Source organism: Brassica napus (genome assembly GCF_020379485.1).
Source record: "Brassica napus cultivar Da-Ae chromosome C9 unlocalized genomic scaffold, Da-Ae chrC09_Random_5, whole genome shotgun sequence".
Taxonomy (NCBI): Eukaryota; Viridiplantae; Streptophyta; class Magnoliopsida; order Brassicales; family Brassicaceae; genus Brassica; species Brassica napus.
The window spans coordinates 1-7500 of NW_026014407.1; the positions used below are offsets into that span (position 1 = coordinate 1).

A 7500-nucleotide genomic window follows, 5' to 3' on the forward strand; every position below is an offset into this window, starting at 1 on the left:
AAAACAAAATCTCCCCGGTTTAAATTATAAGGTCATGAAAAGGATTTCTATTTTTTCTTTTTTTAATAATATAGATTTGCCTGGAAAAACATGATTTTCTTTTAGTTTTTCTGGGATCTGGTCTTCTAGTAGGAGGTCTGGGAGTGGGTATTACTTCCTAACCCAATATTTTCAGCCTTTTCCTTAGGATTTGTTCTTGTTTGTATATCTTTATTGTATATTCTAGCAAATTCCATTTTGTAGCTGCTGCACAACTCCTTATTTACGTGGGAGCCATAAATGTTTTAATCATATTTGCTGTGATTTCATGAATGATTCCGAATATTCCATAGATTTCAATCTGTGGACTGTTTGGAATGGGAATTACTTCAGTGGTTTGTACAACTATTCTTTTTTCATTAATTTCTACTATTCTCGATACGTCATGGTACGGGGTTATTTGACTACAAGATTAAACCAGATTTTAGAACAAGATTTAATAAGTAATAGTCACAAATAGGAATTCATTTATCAACAGATTTTTTTCTTCCATTTGAACTCATTTCAATAATTCTTTTAGTTGGCTTTGATAGGTGCAATTTCTGTGGCTCGTCAATAAAAAAGGTTCCAATTAGTAAAGACCAAAGAAAACTTTGTGTTTGTGTATGTTATGAATTTTTTTTCCGTTCATTCATTTGATTGAATACTATTTCATTTTTTAAATATAATTTTTATATTTATATATATTTGAAATTTTTTCCCTAATATAGTTTTTATTCGTACTTTGTTGTTATATTCTAGTTGATTGAATCCGGTGAATTGTTTTTATTATTCATATTGATAATGAATCAAAATTGATAAGGAGTTGCTCAATGATACTCGAACATGTACTTGTTTTGAGTGCCTATTTATTTTTGATTGGTCTTTATGGATTGATCACGAGTCGAAATATGGTTAGGGCTCTTATGTGCCTTGAACTTATACTCAATGCAGTTAATATGAATCTCGTAACATTTGCTGATTTTTTTGATAATTCCAACTAAAAGGGGATATTTTCTGCATTTTTGTTATAGCAATTGCAGCCGCTGAAGCAGCTATTGGATTAGCTATAGTCTCGTCAATTTATCGTAACAGAAAATCAACTCGCATCAACCAATCGACCTTATTAAATAAGTAGCATAAATCAAAAAATTATAGGTTTAAATTTGCATATATGATAGGTTATGACTTACTAGATTAATTTGTGAAAATTTAAGAAATCAAAGTATTTTAGCCCCATTTTTTACCAATTGAGCCAGAATTCATTAAAAATTCTATTAAAAGAAATCATTGCTTCATCTAGTATTTTAATTTAATATATCATTTAGTTATAAGTTTACTAGATTGAAAATTTATGACATTAAAAAAACTATAGATCCTATGTCACATTCAGTAAAAATTTATGATACCTGTATAGGATGTACTCAGTGTGTCCGAGCATGTCCTACAGACGTATTAGAAATGATACCTTGGGATGGATGTAAAGCTAAGCAAATAGCTTCTGCCCCAAGAACCGAGGATTGTGTTGGTTGTAAGAGATGTGAATCTGCCTGTCCAACGGATTTTTTGAGCGTTCGAGTTTATTTATGGCATGAAACAACTCGAAGCATGGGTCTAGCTTATTAATACGTTACCGAAAACCTGATTTGAATAAATTTGGAATACATTTTATTTTTTTTATTGACAAGTACTCGTACTCAAAAAAGTTCAATTATATTTTTTTATTTATATATTTTTTTGAGTACGCGTTCTTTGGACCTGGTGTATCTTGTCTTTACCACGAATGATTTTCCTTGGTTAACAATAATTGTTGTTTTTCCAATATCTGCCGGTTCATTAATGTTATTTCTCCCGCATAGGGGAAATAAAGTTAATAAGTGGTATACTATATGCATTTGTATCTTAGAACTTCTTCTAACGACTTACGCTTTTTGTTATAATTTTAAACTGGACGATCCATTAATTCAACTGTCCGAAGATTATAAATGGATCAATCTTTTTGATTTTTATTGGAGACTGGGAATAGATGGACTTTCTATAGGAACGATTTTACTGACCGGATTTATTACTACTTTAGCTACTTTAGCGGCTTTTCCAGTTACTCGGGATTCCCGATTATTCTATTTCCTGATGTTAGCAATGTACAGCGGCCAAATAGGATCGTTTTCTTCTCGGGATATTTTACTTTTTTTCATCATGTGGGAATTAGAATTAATTCCCGTTTATCTCCTTTTATCCATGTGGGGTGGAAAGAAACGTTTGTATTCAGCTACAAAATTTATTTTATACACTGCAGGAAGTTCTATTTTTTATTATAGGAGTTTTAGGTATAAGTTTATATGGTTCGAACGAACCAACATTAAATTTAGAACTATTAGGGAATCAAGCCTATCCGGTCACACTCGAAATACTCTTTTATATTGGATTTCTTATTGCTTTTGCCGTCAAATCACCGATTATACCTTTACATACTTGGTTACCTGACACCCACGGCGAGGCACATTACAGTACCTGTATGCTTCTCGCTGGAATCTTATTAAAAATGGGAGCATATGGATTGGTTCGAATCAATATGGAATTATTACCTCACGCTCATTCTATGTTTTCTCCTTGGTTGATGGTAGTCGGTACAATCCAAATAATTTATGCAGCTTCAACATCTCCCGGTCAACGTAATTTAAAAAAGAGAATAGCCTATTCTTCTGTATCTCATATGGGTTTTATAATTATAGGTATTGGTTCTATAACGGATCCTGGGCTTAATGGAGCTATTTTACAAATAATCTCTCATGGATTTATTGGCGCTGCACTTTTTTTCTTGGCAGGAACTAGTTATGATAGAATCCGGCTTGTTTATCTTGATGAAATGGGTGGAATGGCTATCTCCATTCCAAAGATATTTACAATGTTCACTATCTTATCGATGGCTTCCCTTGCATTACCGGGCATGAGTGGTTTTGTTGCCGAATTAATCGTTTTTTTTGGAATAATTACCAGCCAAAAATATTTCTTAATTTCAAAAATTTTAATTATTTTTGTAATGGCAATTGGAATGATATTAACTCCTATATATTTATTATCTATGTCACGTCAAATGTTCTATGGATACAAGTTAATTAATGCCAAAAACTTTTCTTTTTTTGATTCTGGACCCCGAGAGTTATTTCTTTCAATCTCTATTCTTCTACCCATAATTGGTATTGGGATTTATCCTGATTTTGTGCTCTCATTAGCAAGTGACAAGGTCGAATCCATTTTATCTAATTATTTTTATGGATAGTTTTCAGGAAATAAAAAAAAACATTAAATTGAATTATAATAAGAAGTCTTTGCTTTTTGTATTGTGAGAACCTTTTGAATCATTGTACTACTTGATTCAAAAGGTTCTTGATGATTTACTACTAAAACTAAATTAGATTTCTTAACTTAGATGAAGTTATATATAGATGCTATTTTTTTTATTTGGATTCTTTTCTTTTTTTGTTAATGTTTTAGTTAATTCGATGTAATGAACCATAACTATGTAAACCTATTCCTAAAAGATTGACGCCAAAATAGCATATCCAAATTAAAAGAAAACCTAGCGAAGCCACAATTGCAGAATTTATACCTCGAGCATTCCTATTTGTTTTAATATGTAAATAAATTGCGAAGATGGTCCAAGTAATAAATGCCCAGGTTTCTTTCGGATCCCAATTCCAATATGAACCCCATGTTTCATTAGCCCATACAGCTCCTGAAAGAATGCCGACGGTTAAAAAGATAAATCCGAGACTAATAATACGAAAACTCAATAATCTAATTGTTCAATCAATTGATACCTATAATAATTTCTAGAAAAACTAAAATTAATATTTTGTTGTAGTAAAATAGAATTTCTTTCATTTATGTAGTAAAGTACATCAAAGAAAATAATTCATTTAATAACATTTTATTTTTCATATTCTTTTCCAAAAAGTAGATCCGACCTTGCGAAATGTAATGACTAGAAGAGCTATTGATAATAATGATCCGCATAACAGAGCGCCATAGCCTAATATCATCATACTTACGTGCATCATTAACCACTGGGACTGGAGAGCTGGTACTAATATTGCAGACTGAGGCATGTTGTTTAAAAGACCTGAAGTAGCAAAACCCTGAATAAAATAGCACTTGGCGCAGTTATTGCGTTTAAGTGATTTTTTTTTTTTTTATTAAAATAGGAAACTATATGAATAATTGCAAAAGCCCATGAAAGAAAAATTAATGATTCATATAAATTGCTTAATGGAAAATGTCCTGAATAAATCCAACGCGTAAATAATAATCCTGTTATACCAAAAAACGTAATTACGATTCCTTTATCTGATGAATCAAAAAATCCTATGATTTCATCTAAATTAACTAATAAAGTTAAAAAATAATTAGTAGTACAATTGAAACGACCGAAAATATATATGATTAATATATGCTCTAAAATTGAAAAAATCATAAAAATTTGTTAAAATTAATAAATTAATACTAGGTTTTACCCGATTTTAGAAAACAAGTCGGGTATTAATTTGATTATAAAACTTATAATATCTCTTTTATAAGATCTTATGCTATCCGCTACTCGACTCGAACCGAGATGCTCTAGCACTGCTTCCTAAGAGCAGCGTGTCTACCAATTTCACCATAGCGGCAACTTGTTCAAAATAATACTAACAAGTTTTTACTCAATCGTCGAGATTCAAATTTTAAATAAAGAAGCTAATTTAATGGAATTTAAAATTGATTTTATTACTAAAAAAGCTTTTTCTAAAAATTAAAACTTCTCCAAAATCCTTAGAAATTTTAACTAAAATTTGCCTAAGTTGCTCAAGAAAAATGAAAAACAACAATTGTCAAAATATCTATTTTCATGCATCTTTTTATATTGTACAAACATAATATTTTTTGATCGCTTAAAAAAATATCATATATTATTACTTATTAGTATCTAATATTCACTTAATCGTGGATAGATACTTTTATAACTTTGATTCCAAGTAAAGAATATAAGAATTAAGAGAAATAATAATTCCTAAAGGTATAAAGTGAAAAATTTTTGACTTAAATTAATTTAAAGAACCTGTTGATTTCGCTAAAAGATCTTGTATTTCCTAGTTAAGAGGAAATACAAGATCTTTATTTATTTTTTTATTGATGGGGAAAGTAATAACCCCCCCTTTTTTTTACAAAATCAATAGGAATCTTTCGTATATTTCGTATATATATATATTATCTTTTTTTTTTTTTTTTTTGGTTCCTATAGATTTTTTTAATTTATATGTATTCTAAAAATTGGTTTTTACGTTAGGCTAATTCTAATGATTCTAGTGTTTTTTATTTATTTTGTTGTACAAAAAAAACTTTTTGAATTACCTGTAGAAAGCGATTTCCCTAAGGAAAAAGCTTTCAACGATGTCCAATATCCCTTCCTTTTCCAAATTTTTTTACGAATACGCTTTTTCGAGATAGAAGTACGTTTTTTTTGGAACTGCCATTCAAAAATGAAAAAAGTTTTTCAGTGGTATAATTGGATGTCAAAGACATTTATTATTCTATTCTTTCGTACTCCATATTGAGTAATTTTTTTTCTTTTCAATTTTATTATATTATTTTTCAAACAAACAGACATTCAAAAGTTTAAAACCCAACTATTTTTTTCCCTTTTTCTTGAAAAATTTTTTGTATTTAACGTTTTAAATCCGTATAAGAGTGCTCATTTAATTAATCTATACTGATAGATTTAGATTATATTAGAAAAATTTTATTAAATTTCTTCACTTCATATGTAAAAAAAATATCGATTATAATAATATTTCTTGAAAAAAAAAAGCTCACTTAGTGTACTGGAAGACAATCACTAAATTCCATAATTCAATAATAATTCTAAATAATCAAACCCAAATAACTTTTTTTTATACTTAATATTAAGTATTTTTTTGTCGTGTAAATCTTTGTTCTATTCTTAATATATATATATAAATTATTGTAATACGGAATTATAATTCACTTTTTCTGTATCTGCATAAAATCAAAATTTTTTTTAGTAGTAAAAAAAAAAAAGACAAATCGTTTTTTTTACAGTAACTTAGTAATATAGTTAATAACTTCTAATTTTTTGATTTGAATATATTCTTTTCAAAGGTTTATGAAGGATTATACTAATTCGAAAAAATTTCTATTTAAGTTTGAAAAAATGCGCTTTTTTATTATCCCCTTTGAAAAAAATATATATATATACAAACCAGTGAATAAGAAATAATAAATTTAAGAATAAAATAAAAAGGGTTTTTTATTTTATGGAACATACATATCAATATTCATGGATCATCCCTTTCATTCCACTTCCAGTACCTATTTTACTCGGAGCTGGACTTCTACTTTTTCCGACAGCAACAAAAAACCTTCGACGTATGTGGACGTTTCTGAGTATTTTTTTGTTAAGTATAGTTATGATCTTTTCGCTCTATCTATCTATTCAACAAATTTTTCTAAGTTGCATTCATCAAAATGTATGGTCTTGGACCATAAATAATGAATTTTCTTTTGAGTTCGGTTACTTTATTGATCCACTTACTTCTATTATGTCAATATTAATTACAACTGTTGGAATTTTGGTTCTGATTTATAGTGATAATTATATGTCTCATGATCAAGGATATCTGAGGTTTTTTGCTTATATGGGTTTTTTTAATACTTCAATGTTAGGATTAGTTACTAGTTCTAATTTGATCCAAGTTTATTTTTTTGGGAATTAGTTGGAATGTGTTCGTATTTATTAATAGGTTTTTGGTTCACACGACCTATTGCAGCGAATGCCTGTCAAAAAGCTTTTGTAACCAATCGTGTAGGGGATTTTGGTTTATTATTAGGAATTTTAGTCTTTATTGGATAACTGGCAGTTTCGAATTTCAAGATTTGTTCGAAATATTCAATAATTTAATATTAAATAATAGAATAAATCTCTTATTCCTTACTTTGTGTGCATTTCTATTATTTGTGGGTCCTATTGCTAAATCTGCACAATTTCCTCTTCATGTATGGTTGCCGGATGCCATGGAGGGCCCTACTCCTATTTCGGCTCTTATACATGCTGCTACTATGGTAGCAGCGGGAATTTTTCTTGTAGCTCGTCTTCTTCCTCTTTTTATAGTTATCCCTTCTATAATGTATATAATATCTTTGATAGGTATAATAACAGTACTCTTAGGAGCCACTTTAGCTCTTGCTCAAAAAGATATTAAGAGAGGTTTAGCCTATTCTACAATGTCTCAACTGGGTTATATGATGTTAGCTCTAGGTATGGGGTCTTATAGATCCGCTTTATTTCATTTGATTACTCATGCTTATTCGAAAGCTTTGTTGTTTTTAGGATCTGGATCCATTATTCATTCAATGGAAGCTATAGTTGGCTATTCTCCTGATAAAAGTCAGAATATGATTCTTATGGGTGGTTTGACAAAACATGTG

General features: G+C 29.2%; 1 long non-coding RNA gene across 1 annotated transcript in view; it reads left to right on the forward strand.

Moving 5' to 3' along the window:
- Window positions 1-79: 79 nt before the first annotated feature.
- LOC125595126 overlaps window positions 80-7500 on the forward strand; it is a 19236-nt gene continuing 11815 nt past the window's right edge. Inside the window, exon 1 of the long non-coding RNA XR_007330092.1 lies at window positions 80-3882. This is a non-coding gene — a long non-coding RNA (uncharacterized LOC125595126). The remainder of the gene's footprint in view (window positions 3883-7500) is intronic.